Source organism: Coturnix japonica, chromosome 1 (assembly GCF_054131305.1).
Source record: "Coturnix japonica strain WE chromosome 1, WE-NBRP24, whole genome shotgun sequence".
NCBI classification, from domain to species: Eukaryota; Metazoa; Chordata; class Aves; order Galliformes; family Phasianidae; genus Coturnix; species Coturnix japonica.
The window spans coordinates 172,153,461-172,170,758 of record NC_140663.1 but is presented as its reverse complement, the minus strand read 5'-3'; positions in this window follow the sequence as shown (position 1 = coordinate 172,170,758).

The following is a 17,298-nucleotide window of genomic DNA, read 5'->3' as shown; positions in this document are numbered from 1 at the left end:
ACCTCAAAAAGAAGTCCTCACAGGGTTTCTGGATCGATTTATATATGAGAAATAACTCTAGACTTTGCCTTGAGAGTGCATAGGGGACACCACATCCATCATCATCAGAAGGCAGCTTATTTCCCAAAAATCTAGTGGACCTCCTCAGGACATAGATAGCTGATGAAAGCTGTGATGATTTATTGGCTGCATAAAGCTGTAAGGAGAAAGAATGGCTTCAGAGTGCCTTTCCCTGCTCATCATATCAGACTCTCATAACTTATAGGAGATTCTAAAGACCCAAATCCTTGACTTCTGACTGACTACAGCTCATGGCAACACACATCAAAATAGCCCTATTAATCCCTTTACTGTACTCTGTGCCACCAGGCAATCCCCAGGGCACTGGATTTGGGAGCTCCTTGTCACCAGTGCCACTCCAAGGAAGAGTTTTTGTATAACTCATCTTCCAACAGGCAGCTGAAGATCAGAGCAACAGCAATAGAAATAGCAAGGATATTTTTCACTCTCAGAATTGCCATTGACTTCTCTGGAAATGTTCAGGGCAGACCAAGACAGGCATGCCTTTTCTCAACAGCTATTGAAAATAAACTTGTTACTGTTCCCTGATTGCTCCTTGCAGTTATGTTCCTGAGCATTCAGAAGAGACATTTAGATATCTTCCAAGCAAAGAGATACTCCAGTCAAATTTCATAAATGAAAATGTCAATGATCCAGTAGTGAGCAATATTGTACAATGACTATCCCCAATGTAAAGCTAAAGCGAGAAACATCTAACAACTAGCATTAGTGATGTCTTTCACCAAATAATTTTATTATTACCCAGAGGGCATTTCTTGTTATGACTGTATTGGGGAGATGCAGCTCATCTGGCCTGTTTGGACTGCAAAGGTCCCCAGATGCACAGAGCTCTGTTTGCCCCACGCTCACTCCTGTGAGTAGGATGGCACCTAATTCTACACAAACCAGATCCAAAAATTAAGGCAGAGAAGCACAGGAACCCCTGAGGGCCCTAATTAGATCAACACGTGTTAATGCAGCATGCCCTAACACTGTGGCAGCCTGCTCATAAAGCACAGACTTCAATGCTGCTTAAAACAAAGGAGGAAACGGGCTCAGAATCAGCACATCTATTTACGTTTTACACAGTAGCCTCATGTTACAGAATCACAGAGTCATTAAGGTTGGATCACCTAGTCCAACCATCAACCCATCCCACCATGGCCCCCAGTACCACATCTCCACAGTTATTGGACACCTCCAGGGATGGTAATAATGCCACCTCCATGGGCAGTCTTTGCCAATGCATTATTTCTTCTGAGAAGAAACTTTTCCAAGTATCCAGCTTGAAGCTCCCTTAATCCAATTTAAGACCATTAAGATCTTATGTATTGCCTGAAGTGCTGCAACCTTTAACCAGGAGGTGACAGACTCCAAGATGCCCTTTCTGATGAGGTTGGGAAAACCACTCTCCCATGAGTTGGGCTTTTGAGCCCTTTTGGTTGACTTGAACTCAGACCTTTCTTTAACAAGAAAAGCAGTGAGCAGTTCCTCACTCTGTGAAACAACAGCTATAGGTACACAGCATCAGATGAGAAACCCATGAGCCACAACCCATGAACAGAGGCACGTGCCCAGACCCACACGTGTAACTTCAGAGGGGGAGCAGAAGCCCAAAGCTAGCTCTGCCCCGTGCATTTCAGCTTTCCCATTTCTGGGTGGCTCCCTGCTCAGCCTAAGTATGAAATGTCAGGTGTTTCCATCCCTGGTTTCAAACATGTAAATGACTGAAGTGAAGGACTGAGAGCAAAATCCAAAAGGCATCCTCAGGTGTAATGTTCAGGATATGAGAAGACATTAATTATGACAAAGTATTTGTATTATTTCTAGCTCTTTTCACATTCGTGATTATGGAAATATTCATCATATACACAAAACTGCAAAAGAACATAAACAAGTGTAAGACCTTGAACATAAGTGTGTAATGAGAAAGCATATATTTTTCTTAATTGAGTAATAGGACCATTAGTGCTAATAACAGCATTACTGTAGACATGTGATAAGGTTTAAAATGTCTCTGTGCTAAACCACAAAGGTATTTCAGATTAAAATGTGCTTGTCAGACAGTAAATCTTGCAACTACCTGCACTTGTGACTGGTGCTAATTGTAACAAAGGATCAGTGTGAGCATACTAATAGCTACTGCGATGTGATACTCAGAGAATAGGCTACATCAAACAATGGAGTTTGCAACTGTTGGATGAATGCTACAAATCCAGATGTAAAATGCATTGTTTATGATAAAAACAATATCTGGAAAGCTTAGAGAGAAGTGATTATCCAGTCTGAGACCTCTGATATTTGTCATTTGAGACTGCACATACAGTAACCACAAGGATTTTACTTGGTTAATGTGCTTATCTGATTCTAGTGCTAAACCCATATCCAGCTTCTACTGGGTAGATGCACATTTTATCTACATTGTCATAGGATTGCTGAGAGCAAACCTAATTCTAAAAGGTGAATTATTACCCTATTCCTTATCTATTAGCTACTTATTTCTTAAAAAAGGGTCAAGAAGAAAAGGAGAACGGGAACCTTCATAGCATTGCCTAAACTTCGTTCATTACAGAAGAAGAAATACGTCTAATATTTCAATCTGCTGTCCTATTGACTCTGATTGTTCTCACTCAGTGTCTTGCTTATATAATAGATGAGATAAACTAATCTGTTTATCACTACTGGAGGATCATAGTCGCAATAACTCTTCCTCTGAAAGTCATCTATATGCATAGATGTCTCAGTGTGCCTTTCCAATAACTTCTGGGCTATGGCCAACATAAATATACAAGCTTCCTTTGCTTGTTTTGGCTGTCAGCAAAGAAAAATTGGCAGCAGTGACCATTAAGAAAGAAACTTTCTTTTCACACGCAGAGTTTGCTGTCTGAAGGGATCAGTAAAAAACTCCTTGCACTCCTTTTATTCTCAAAATCAAGGGTGGGTTTTTTTCTGTTTGTTAATCTAACTCTTTTTATTCTCTCTCTGCAACTTAGCCTTCAATTCCTGTCATATCTCCGACTCTCAGTTCAAAGGGATTCTAAACTAATGTAGAAATGAGGTTTATAGTGAAACCTGAATAGATCAGAATCAGTCACCTGGAGGAAAACAGTCACAGCAAAAGGAAAATCATGAAGATATCTGTGTATAAAACCTCCACCACAGCTCTGCTAAGACAAAGCAGAAAAAGACAAAACCAAAGCTCCACATGCGGTTACAGTTATAGCACTGGAAGTGTAACAGAGACTTTGTGAGATGCTCACACACCTGGAATGCTGCCACAGGTGGTTACAAGGTGTTCAGAAAGGATGCGTAGGCACAGTGAGGATGGAGATTGCCTGCTGAGTGAAGGAGCAGCTCAGGGAGCTCCTTTACAGGATGGACAGCAATCGGATTGAAAGCCTACGGGTCAAATTCTTAAAAGAGACAAGCAATATTGTAGTGGATGACCAGCAAATTCTGAGTCTGTCTACCAGTCCAGAAGGCTGACTCAGGGATCAACAGGCCAGGTCAGTTTCTCTTTGATCCCTGGGAAACTGATGGAGCAAATTTGCTGGATCAACTCAACTCAAACTCTTGAGGACAGAGCTACTATCCAGAAAGATCACTGCCCTTGGAGGTTTTCATGACCAACTAAAGTCCTGAGAGATCTGGTTGGACATCTGGGTTTTGAGCAGGAGGCTGAACCTTCCAAAGTACCTTCCAACTTGATTTTATGATTTGAAAGAGAGACAGACTCAAACGATGTCCATCACAAAGACTAATCCACATGACAACATTTGTGCATATTATAATAATCTGTCTCAAACTTTCTCAACCTATTGCATGGAATACTCTCGAGTGGGGAGCTGAATATCCCCTGTACCCCTCAGCCCCCCTCAGACAAAAGAAAGTGAAGGAGAATCCCACACAACAACACTGAGGATGTGCTCAGTGCTTCCAATCACAGTTCTAAATTCAGAAGTGTGTCTTTTGTGTTTTGTTCTTGCTGCTAGATTTATTATTATTATTCCATTCCTTTATTCTGTCCCTCAGTTTCAAATTGATCTTTAAAATATTAACATTTAGCCAAGAAAATTCATTCCACATCTAAAGACTTTTCCCAGAGTTAAGGTGTAAGTTTAATATTGATACAATGGTCCCAAATCAGCAAATATAGTATTTGCCATTATGCCTGGATTTATATATGTAATGAGAATTTCAATTATGATCCATGCAGCAGCTGGAACTTGGACATTTTCTGTGTGTATATCAGCACATCAAAGTAATGGTCTTTAGCAGAGATGCTTAATTCTTATGAGCAGTACACGTATTTGCAAGGGGACAGTTAGAGCCCCAGCTGAACTTACTGCTGCTAGATGAAACTCATGCATTGAAATTCTCAACACAAACTCTATTAGCAATATATACGAGTTGGAGTTGCAGGGAATATATATCTCTCTTTTACTGGCATTTAATCAGCATTCCTGAGGCTGATTTAAATAAGTAACATTACAAGGCATTCCACTTCATAGCATGAGAAAAAAACATCTACTTTTTATGTTAGAAAATAGAATATTATTTTATATTTTTCCCTCAAAGGAGGAAGAAACCTTCAAGTCAATGGTTACAAAGGCTGCTGAGCTGCTCCTGCTGAAAACTGCTGGGTGAGAAGATGAGAGCATCAATTGATCTTAGAGTTGGTACTTGGAAGACCATACAATGACTACATAGGCATAAACTGTGTTTTACTCCACATTATCTAGCAGTGATGGCCACAATCTAGCCCTTATAATAAATAAGTGCATGTTTTCACGCTTTCTCTGCAAGCTCAAAGAAGGGAGACACAGCTTGCGTGCTCAACCTTTAGTTTAATCCAAAGAGCACATAATGAAAATTGTATAAATGTCACTTTATCCTGCATAGATAGACCAGATGTGCACTCAGCTCATCCACTGAAGTCTGAAGTCTCCTATAAAACTGCAGCATCCAGTAGTTCCAAAGAAACTAAATCAGAGAGGTGTGGTGAGACATGGGGAAGACAACCCTGCAGCAGAAGGTGGGTTGTTGTGCCAGGAGGTGTAAGGATGGCCAAATGCAAAGGCCATGAGGCCGAGGTTTTTGAGCAGAACAGTGCAAAATGATTATGCTGCATCAAAAAGTATGGTTTGCTGTGTCCAGATCTATTGGGAGAAGTAGTTCAGTTCTATACATCCAGGTATTCATAAAATACCTGCAATAAATTCGTAGAATCGTGGAATCATGTGAGTTGGAAGGCACACTCAAAGGCCATCCTGTCCAACTCTTTAAGAAGTGCATTTGGCTCAAGGTGATGATTCTGGAATAAAAGATTCAACACATGTTCCCTGCCGCACAGTACAACTCTTTCCCACTTTGGAAGCTGAATACTGTTATGCCATAATTTATCTCATCAAGTGTGAGCACAACTGCTGCTGAGCTCCTTCATTATGCACGGCACCCATTTCAGTGCCAGCTCAGAGCAGCTACACCCAATGCACAGAGACCCCAGGAAAGAGCTGATTAAGAGGATCAGGAATATCTTCAGCGAAAAGGAATGACATACTTGTGTCAGGCTGTTAAATTTAGTCAGTCTTTAGGCTTTTGAAATCACAACTCGCTGCCTTTAATTGGCTCACTAGTTTAATGGAGTGCTGTATCAAGTGAGTGAGGAGCACTGATTGCATTGTTGCTGGGTGCTGCACAGCTCTGCTCACATTCTGACAGGAGCAAACTGACTTTGTACCAAACATCCATGATATTTAGATTTCCTTTTCTTCAAAACAGGATTTCTTAATGTGGATATTTTTACAGAACCCTGGCATTGTTTTACTTTCAATTAAAGCCCTTTAAAATGTTACATGTTTCATTTCCTGTGCTGTAAGTTCAGAGCCGGCAAAAATCTCATCTTTCCAGGCCTTCCTTGCTTTGCTTGTGGATTGTGGAAGAATACCATCAGTCTTTGGACAATGTCTATGTATTGAATCCAGTTTAGGGAAGATACAAGAAAAGACAGGAAAGCCATTTATAAGTTGGAGCAAGTTAAGTGGAGGTGGTTGGGATTGGAGCCCTTGTCCTGTAAGGAGAAGGTTTGTTCAGGCTGGAAAAGAGGTTTCAAGGCAGCCTTCAGTGCTGAATGGGAGGTTATGAAGTAGACAGTCAGACCCTTCGCAGCAGTGCATGGCAGGAGGATGGCAGACAGCATAAATCGAAGGAAGTTCTGACTGAATACAAGGAAACATTTTCCCTATGACTGCAGTCAAAGAGTGGGACAAGCTGCCCAGTGGGACTGTACAGTCTCTATTCTACCATTTTTAAGACTCAGTGGGATGACTGCCTGAGCAACCTGGCCTGACCTCACAGCTCACCATGCTGGAGACCTTCTGGTGTTCCCTCCAGTTCCCATCACCCTGTGATCCTGGAGTTACATGGCCATATACAGCAGCCCCAGTATTCCCTGTCTATACTCAGGGTACACAGGTTATCACAGGAGTGATATCCAGAAGCCACAGACAGCCCAGACAGTTTAAGATAATTAACAGCAAAGGAATGCTCTTGTGCTGTAGTGCTCACAAGAACAAGAATATAGGAATTCAACAGAAGAGTGGCTTTGGGCAGTCACCCAATACAGGTAAAGACACAACTGCAAGCACACTTAAAGCCTTTCATTAATTTATAAACATCGACCAGCTTGCTTTAAACATGAAAGCAAAACCTGTCATCCCTGGCACAGACATGCACTTCTGTCCTGCCTACCTCTGCCAAGTGCCACTGCTTGGCTGACAACATGACAAGGAAATCCCCCTGCACTGCTGCCAGTGTACACTCATCTTTCAGAGGTCTGTAAGAATTGTTTTAATGTGTCTGCTCCATTTTGCTGTTTGTTGTTTTTATTTCTGACCACTAAATTTTTCACACTCCAGTTAATTCCTCCCAAAGTTAAATGAAAAGTGATTTTCTCTTCTCCGTGCTGCTCTCCTGGATCTGCTTGGTGGCATAAAGAAGCTGCTCAAGTTTTGCTGCTTTGGGTGACTGAGCGAATTATCTTCTGATGAAACACTCCTCTGTCCTCTCAGATGGTGACGGATGCAGACCAGGCTGCCCAGAAGCAAGGTATGATTGCATCACCATCCAGCAGCAAGACAAGTGCCACATGTGGATCCCTCCTCAGACCAACAGCACTGCAGAACAGCCCGTGTTCTCTTCACAATAGATGGATGCCCACTGCATCCAGGCCTGGGGCCCGCAGTACAGAAAGGACATGGAGCTCTTGGAGGGGGTCCAGAGGATGGGCCAAAAAGATGATCAGAGGGCTGGAGCACCTCTCCTGTGAGGGAAGGTTGAGGGAACTGGAATTGTTTAGCTTGGAGAAGAGAAGGCTCTGGGGAGACTTCATTGTGGCCTTCCAGTATTTGAAAGGAGCATGTAAACAGGAACGGGAATGGCTGTTTATGAGGGGGGACAGTGATAGGACAAGGGGGAATGGTTTTAAACTGAGACAGGGGAGGTTTAGGTTGGATATTAGGAGGAAGTTTTTCACACAGAGAGTGGTGATGCACTGGAACAGGTTGCACAAGGAGGTTGTGGATGCCCCATCCCTGCAGGCATTCAAGGCCAGGCTGGATGTGGCTCTGGGCAGCCTGGTCTGGTGGCTGGTGATCCTGCACATAGCAGTGGGGTTGAAACTGGATGATCATTGTGGTCCTTTTCAACACAGGCCATTCTATGATTCTATGATACACATAAGCAGAACCTTCTACAGTTTTCAGTAACTTGAAGCCATGACATTTTCCTTCCCTGTCATGGTATTGGCTTAGTGACGAGAGGAAGCTTTGGAGCTGATAAATTATGTAGTTCACTCTCCTGCCATACCACCAACACCCATCTCTGATGTCATGGGCCAACATAATACAACAGGAGGCATTACCTTCAGAGCAGCCCTCATACATCTACCACTGAGTAATATGATTGGATAAAATCCCATTGACTCTAAGCGGAAAAGTGTTCTTTGGTTAAGATACCAAGCCATATTTTATGGGATTTCAGAGCAAGCCATATAACCATCCTGGCAGTGTCTAACTGAGAGCACGAGTGCATGCTCTCCTGGAATCCAAACTCATCCAATAAGAAATACACTCGCAGGTATCGTTTTACTAGCACATTGCAGAAATTAAGTGTTTAGCCTGTTCTACTTGCTAATGAGAACCCAGTTCACATCCTCTCTCAACGTGTGGATGCTCATCAGTGCCTTAGGCATGATGAGACTGCAGCTGCCGAGTGCCACTATACAAAGCAGGCAGCACAGCACACAGACAAGGAGGATACAGCAGTGTCTTCTCTTGCACTCCAGGTGTTTCTGAGGACAAAAGGAATTATTCAACTTTTCCATCTGCATACGCTGTCTGTAAACCTCATCCTAAGTTCCTCCAGGGAGAAAGCTAGCAGACAGGAGGGAAATATCCCATACGCTGCCAGCTGAGCGCTAGTCTGATTTAGAACTTACATTTCTAGAGGTTCATTAACCTTTTCCTGAGTGTCTTGTCTAGATACCAAGGGAGATAATTTCATTTGGAACTTCTGTTATGCAAATAAGTAGCAACAAAAATGCTAGCTCTGTGTCAGTAACATGAGAATGGCCATTTGAAAGAGTTATTCAGCTGAATCATCTGCCCACACAGACCTTTTCTCTTTTTTTTTAAGGAAGTGATGTGTAAAAAGACTAAATGTGTTTCATAGGCATTTGAAATTAAAAAAATTGGCCTTGGTTGAAAACAGATTTATAGAACAGCAGCCAGAAATTCTTGGGAATTTAGGCCCTTTTTCTCTCACCCTTGTAAATCCGAGTCACTCACATCAGCATTCAGGCTATGCTTCATCCCAGACTCTCTTTCAAATCACTTTGTTCCATGACAGAAGAAGCCCACCTCCTCTCCAGCAGGATGATTTATAAGAGTCAACTTACAGCAGTGTTTGTTCTTCTTAACTGTTTTCTTGATCCTAAACCACCCCATTCTGCAAAAAAAGGAATAGTTTAAACTCCCAGATAGATACGAGGCACTCGATTATTTAATCCCTTCCTGTATCAAATTTCTGTACAGTATATTTCCTTAGTGATTCAATGTCAGGTTATGAGATATATTTGTCATTTTAGCTGGGTCTTTCCATCAAGAAATTTCTTTCCTATGGAAGTTTCATTTGGCGTTCTTTAATTTAATCTTATTACTCCTTAATCTAATCATATTGAAACTAGCTCGTTGCCGGCAGCCATGTCCACACATCAGCACTGAAATGGAGAGTTACTCTGAAATGTGAAAATACACATCATTTCATTACAACTCCCAGTGACGGTTCCTCTCATGCATGGAGGGGATGACACACTGATGCTCGTTTACCTATGCCAGTTAATTGCTGTTCATTAAATAAGACCATGCATGCAATTTTCCTGAGCACTGAGAGAACAATCCTAGTACAAAACATCTGCAACCATGGCAAAATAAAGCAAAAAATGGCTTCTCTGCACTCCTGGATATTTCAGAGACTCCCCATAGGCTTGTCTTAGCTCTGAGGTATGCCCTTGGGTTAAGAGTTTTGATTAAAGCAAAGGAGGAAAAGAAAATGAGAATGGGAACAGAAGAAACATCTCCAAATAATACAGATATTTCTTCAGCTTTATTTCAGTGTTCTGTGTAATTTGTCTCCACCTGCTACTGAAACAGAGGTTGGCTGCTTCTCAACAGCAAAGCTTTAATACTTATACTGTGTTTACACAGAGATTCAACATGTGTTTTGTACACAATTAGAACTGCAATACCAGGTGTACACAAGTATCACAGTGACAGATTTGAAGTTACCCATGCTCCCATCGTGCCTGTGTTACAACTCGCTTGTAAATGGCATGTTCACATGCTGTTCCCCCTAAGACCTCTGTTTGTTCAGTGCTGAAGTATGTACCCCTGTCACTTATGGAAGAGCACTTGCAGACCTGCGATGAACTTGCAGTACCTCCAAGTCCTTTTAGTATATAATGAAGAGATAATGGAGACAACAAAGGCTTTAACCCAGCCTGATCTCCTTCAGAAGAGAAGGAGATGGACTTTGGGGTCCTGGTGAATGAAAAGCTGGAGGCATTCAAGGCCAGGCTGGATGTGGCTCTGGGCAGCCTGGTCTGGTGGTTGGCTGCCCTGCATATGATGGGGGGGTTGAAACTGGATGATCACTGTGGTCCTTTTCAACCCAGGCCATTCTGTGATTCTCATGCCCTACCAACAGTTCCATGCTGCTTCAAGATGTGGGAGTACCAGCACTGCCTGCTCAGAAAGACCCGAACCAACCTTCCTGATTTTTATTTTTTTTTAAAATTCAGCCTCTTTAGTACTGCAAATTTGGAACACTTCAGCCCAAATGGTAGAACTGTAGAAAGGAAACAGATTTTACACCAGGAAGTGACTAGAGCTTAGGATCAGAGCCAGAGGGCTCTGTGCTACTCCTGCCATTGCCACTGAGCAAGCACAGAGCTCTGAGCAGAGTCACAATGTGGTTTCCTCAGTTGCTCGCTCTGTATATGGTACCAGTAGGCAGTATTCACATTCTGCTCCATGACGCAACATTTAGGCAGAAAGAGGAGACAGATGCATGAGCACATACCAGCTCCAACCCTTCCTCCTTTCTCGTGCAGGTTATCTCCAGTGAGACTGGCTCTAATTCCAAAGCAGGGGGCTTGCAGCTTCTTGTCCACCTTCAGGCTCAACCTGCAGGCATGCAATAGCGTGAGGCAGGGTTCTTCATCTGTCCCAGAGGAAAGATGGGAGACAGGACAGAGTGTTGAAACCCAAAGGAAATTGGGGGCTTTGCAGCCCAAGAGAAGAGTTAGGAAAACATCCTCCTTCCCTTTCTGCCCACGTCATGTCACAAGGGAGGTGGGATTTTGCGGTCCCTTCTGTTAACCCCATTTTTTCATTTGCCCCAAGTGTATCAAAATGACTTTCTGTGGACTCGGAAATACATCTGCAGTGCTTTGCACAGATAAAGCCATGCAGCCCGTGAGTCCCTGAGGCCAGTGGAAGTGCTGAGCCGTATCCCTACAGTCTGTTATCTCCAGAGCCTGCTGAGACAGTCAGTGCTGGCCCAATTTTGGAGGTATTTGCAGGGCTCTGCCTTCTCAGGGATGGCAGCATCTGCCACATGTTGCTGGTGAAGCCAAGGCAGCAGCTGCCCAGTATGAGGTCAGTTTTAGCTGGTGGCTGCACTACTCTGTGTTGTTTCCTCCTGGGAGAGGGTGCCTGAGGTTTCCCTTCCTGAAGGCAGCAGCATTAGCTTGCGGTGCTGGCTCCCATTGCTCTCACACAACCTCTGCCTTCATCCCCTGGGTGCTTACCCATTGCTTCTGTGTGGCCTTCACCAATCTGAAAACTCACAGATCCCAGTGGAAGCTACTGCAGAGCCCAACACAGAGCCCAGCAAGGCCAGCTCCAACATATCCCCCTGAGCTGGAGGAGTTGGGGGAGCCAGGGGCGAGCTGTCACCCTTGGGGACTCACAAGTGACAGTGCCTGGACTGTGGGAAATGCAGGCAACAATAAAAGATGTCATCTGTTGGATAGAGACATACTGTCACAAGGTTCACTGTAAAGCAGACTGAACTTCACCTCAAGCCCTCCCCAGCTCAGCTTTCCTTTGGCATCCGCCTCATTTGATCTTTCAGCCCTTTTGATCTCGAGCACCATTTCTCTAGCAGATTTAACTGGAGCTGATGAGCTACCACAGTTAGTTCAGGAGTGATTCTCCTGCTGCATCAGACCTGGGAGGTTTATGTAAGTTTTAATTAGAATTGTCTATTCTAGCAGGAGAGAGCTCGGTTTTGTATGTTGCCTACAGGTACCGAGAAACATTTCATTTTTTGACAAAGGGAATACAGGTATCTTAAGGGAGTCTGAAGCTTTGATTCAGCTCCAGCCTTGTGCTGGCAGCTGGGAAACCTGCTTCTGCATGATAGAAGAGTTCTTTCAGGTTGGATATTGGGATAAATTTCCTCTCAGAAAGAGTGGTCGAGCATTGGCACAGACTGCCCAGGGAGGTGTTGGAGCCACCATCCCTGGAGGGGTTCAGGAAACACGTAGACACAGGGACACGATTTAATGGGAATCGTGGTGATGAGTCAATGTTTAGATTAGATTATCTTAAAGGTCTTTCCCAGCCTTAATGATTCTGTGATTCTACATTTCTTGTGCATGCTTACGTGGTGTTGATGCAGAATTTGTTACGTACCTCTTCCAAAGTAACAGCTTCATACAGTTGAGCAGTGTGAGTATCTTCCAACTCTTCTTCACAACTCTGAAAATCATACTTTTTCATTTTAGAAGGAGTTGATATGGTAAACACAGAACTCTGTTCCAAGAACTTGAAAGGGTCAGTGATTGTACATTCCAATTTCCAGAGCTGTGCTTTAATTTGTCCTGGAGTGGGATGTTGAAATAACTACAACCTTAGTTATGAAAAAGACTTACCATTAACTCCCATAGAACTTACATAATGTTGGAACAACCCTATTGGCCCTAACAAGCAAAACAGCAGAACAGCCTGGTCAAGGCTTTCATTTACTGCACCTGGGTTAACTAAAGTCTGTAATGCCATCGGAGAAGAACACTGTAATGTCGGATTGTTTACTGGGGAGACAGCATAACATTGGAGCAGTGAACTTCTGCTTCTTTAGCAGGACAACAAAAACTATGTCTGAACTATTTGCTTATTCATTCCCATTTACAGTCACTGCAGCATGAAATTCTTTGCTAGCATCGCTAACAAAGACTATTCACAAACTGTAACAAAGCAGGGACTAAATGATGAGAAATCCAATGATATCAGCAAAGATTTTGTTTCACGAGCATCAGCAATGAATTTCAACAATCAGAAAACACTCCTTAGATTGCCACCATTCTGCATCATTCTGCAATAAATCTACACTTGATTTATAGGCATTCAACTGGGAACCAAATTTGCCTAAACGTGTGCATGTTTGCATCACAAAGCCTGTAAGCTTGTAATTCGGTCAGCTACTAAGACTGGCTCCTGGGGACTGGATGTCTGGTGTGGGATCTCTTAGTTTGGTGTTTGAGGCACTTCATATATAATTAACATTTGTGTAAGATGACAGAGCTCTGCTGTACCTGGAACAAGGGAGAAAAACGGCCTCATTTAACTCTGTTATGCAAGTGAACGTAGGACTCTGCAGTCACTTCTGAAGGTCTGTGGCATTTTGCAGTTGGTCGTGGAGTATCATCACATCCACGGCATTGCTGAGAAGATAAATGTCCTTAAAGGCAAATGTAGTTAACAGCAAGATGGGCTGCTGGGCAGACAGATGACATGATGAGCAACTAGAAATGAGTAGCTGCTGCAGTGACACATACCCCTTGACACAGCCTTTCCAGCTCAGGATGAGTGTACCCTCCCTGCACGTTGAGCGAGCTCTAAATGAAGATATCTCCACCTCTCCACTTGTGTTGATGCAAGAAGTGCGTGTTTTGGAAGCTCGTCTGTTAAATTTTTTAAGATCCCAGCTGGATTCACATTAACTTGCAAAGAAATATATTTGCCATGTTTCCAGGCTCATAAATAGTTGACCACTTTGTGAAAAGCTCTTCGTTTCACTATAATCTATTCAAGCAAGAAGATCTGTGAAAACAATGGTCTGCAAGCTGGTCCCATCATACAGAGCACTGTGGTTAAGTGGGTGCTGTTTGTGCCTACGTGGAAATGTAGCAATCTCTGCATGGTCTCAAAACAGTCCAAGTGCACTGTGCAAGGCAAGGCAAAGGATTGTGGACTCCATTAGAATTTCTAGCAACTTCAGGAGCCATTTAAATCCGTCTCCTTGGGAAATACTGGGAGCTGACATCCATTTCCATAATGGCTTGTAAATAAGAACACAGCAACATTTATGAACGCGTTTATGTACTTCTGACAGCTTCTCCAGTCCGTCTGGGTTCTCTGGGATCTTGCTGGCCAGATGTACTAGTTAACAGTTAACTTTGTCCATAGCAGCCACTATGATGCTGTGCTTTAGATTTGTGGCTGAAAAGCGCTGGTAATACATCAGAGTCTTGGCTGTCGCTGAGCAGAGACTGCACAGCATCAAGGTTTCTTTCTTTCCTACTCTGCTCACTTCAGCCAGTGAGTTGGCTGTGGGTTGTGGGCAAGGGGCTGGGAGGGGCAAGGGGCTGGGAGGGGACCCCAGCTGTGTAGAGGGGTTATTCCATACCACACAGCATCATGTGCAGCAGGAAAAACAAGAAGGGATGTTCATGATTATGACATTTGTCTTCCCAAGCAACTGTTACACAAGCCCTGCTTTCCAAGAAGTGGCCGAACACCTTCCTGCCAATGGGAAGCAGTGAATAAACACATTTGATTTGCTTTGTCATTGCCTGCTGCTTTTCCTTTCCCCATTAAGCTGTTGTTACCCTGATCCACAAGTCTCCTCACCTTCCTTGTGCTTTCTCCCCTTTCCAATGGTGAGGGGAGTGAGTGAACAGCTGGGTGGGAGCCCAGATGCCAGCCAGGGTCAGCCCACATCCGTCCTTCTCCACACCCAGCAAGGGGCTCGAGACAACAGTTTTAAACTGAACATGTTACAGGTGCTACAGTTGTTAACCAGCAGGCTCCTGTGCTGGAAACTTGCTTGTTTTTCTCTGAATTAAAGTCCAGGGCTTGTGAATGTCTGCTTTGAGCTTATGCTATTTGCTGTGGTGCTTATCACTTTCTTTTTCTGTGCCTGGGGACCTTTTGATAAACACAGTGGCCATGCACTGGGGCTGCCACATGGCCCTGGCACTGATGGTTTTCCTGTGCTGTGTGAGATACCTTATTGAGAAAGTGAGATATTACACCTCCCTCTTCTCCTTCAGGATGCTCTGTTGCATAGGCTCACAAGTCTCTCATACACCTCACATACAGCTGTGGTTTAACAGAACAGGTAGCTCAGCACCATACAGCCTTTCACTCACACCCTACCCAACCCCAGTGGGAAAAAATCAGGGAAACAAAAAGAACTCCTAGGTTGAGATAAAGACTATTTACTGAGACAGAAAAGGAATAAAGAAGCAATAGTAATGATGATTATATATACATATATTTACAAAGCAAGTGATGTTGAATGCAACTTCTTTCCACCTGCAGACCGATGTCCAACCAGTCCTCAAGCAGCAGCTGCCCATCAGCCAACTCCCCCTCAGCTGTATAGTTTTTTCACATGGTATGAAATACCCTTTTGATCAGTTCAGGCCCACTATCCTACTTTTGCTCCCTCCCAGCTCCTATGCTCCCAGCTCCCTTACTGGCAGGACAGTGTGAGAAGATGAAAATCTGAAATGTTCTTGGCTGTGTACAGCTCTGCTCAGCAGCAACTAAAATATCGGTGTGTTATCAGTATTGTTTTTCCCCTAAACCCAAACCATAACATCAGATAAGACACTATGAAGAAAATCAACACTGTCTCAGCTGAAACCAGGACAGTGGTTCTTGATCAGAGCATCTAACACAGCTGGCTGAAAGAAAGATGACTTACATAAGCCAGTGAGACCCAGCAACTCCCATCAATGTTCTGGGCCTTGGTAAGTGCCTATTGAGCTTCTGTCCAGCACCATTAGAAGCAAGAGGAAGACGGGACAGAAGTCACTCAGGAGGGTAAAACCATTCAGGTCCTAAGTCTAAAGGAGCTGCAAGATGTGTGGAAAGATTACAGCTAAAAGCCAAAAGAGTGAATTGCTGCCTGGATGCTCCAGTTTTGGAGTCAACTGTCAAGAGTGAGACAGCAGGGAAGTCTAGGAGCTAGGATCCCTAAGTAGGGATCCTGCCCTCCTTCTGCGCTGACCTTGGGGGCTGCTTCTCTTCAATTTCTCACCCCCCTCTCCCAGCTGCAGTTGCACAGCACTGTTGCTCTCCCTTCAATCTGCTCTCAAAGAGGCACACCCAGCATCATGACTCAGCTCCGCTCAGCAGTGGGTCCCTTTTGGAACAGCTGGAGCTTGCTCTGCTCTGACACAGGGCAGTGCTGGGCTCTGCTCATAGGACCCACTCCTGGAGCTCCCATGCTACCAAAACCTTGCCACATCAACCTAATAGTCTCCAACAACATTATTCCAGACACTGACAAAGAAAAAAGTCAACAGAGTGTCACTAATACCAACCAGAGCATCATAGGCTATCTGTCCACTGCCCACACTCCATCTACGTAAATGAAATTTGGTAAGATTTATCTGTCTCAGGTAACTAAATTAATGATGAAGAAGTGATCTGTCCTACCACGGGCTCCTCGTGTACTTATTCCACAGTAATCTCATTTGCTGGGAATTGCTGAAAATTGCTTAGCTGTAAAATAGACTGATCAGTGCTCAAGAAGGAAGAAGGCTTTCCATAAAGTACAGCTCTGTGATTGCCTTTATATAGGGAACATAGACTCTATTTTAAGACGATTCTGCACTGGCATCATTCTGACACTCTGCTCTTTATCTCAGTGTATTTCTGAGTTCATAAGTTCCAGTGTGAACCCTTTTTTGAGTGGAATGCACAAGCCCCTCCCTGTGGGTTTTCAGCAGAGCTTAGGCTGCTCTGGAGAGCTGCTAGGTTGAAACAACCTGTCTGCAAAGCAGCTTGGGCAGATGACAATGAAATGCCATCAGGTGTTTGATAGCAAAATGCAGAAGCACAGCAGCCCACTTAGCAGCCAGCAGCGGTGCGGCTGCCTTTGCAACACAAGACAAAGCCAGAGCAAGACATGTTGTCCTGAGTTGTGATGGGAAGAGACTGATGCTGTGATGTTCCTAAATATATACAATACCAACCAGTGCTGATGTGATTAGAGGACAAGACAATAGCAAGTGCCTTTTAGACGATTACCTTTGCCTCTCAAGCTGGGTCTTGCACACTGGTGTTGTTCCAGCAGCACAGTGAGGGAGATATCAGAGCCAGTTCTTCTCCCTGTAGCACATCTCGTGGCAATCAATACTCACCACCTGAGGTGCTTTGGGCTGTCTGGTTGTAGGTTGCTGCCCCCCTACGGCAAGATGCGACAGCTTCACTTATCTCAGATCAGCTACACATTACTAAGCAGAGCAGTTCAGTTACCGGTACCTGCTGTCAGAAATTACAGCTTCCAAAGGCACAATTTGCAGGTTCACGGTCGGCCTGAAGTAGGAAGGTGGACTCGGCAGAAATGTACTCAGCCTTTCTGTCCTGAGAGGGATCCCTC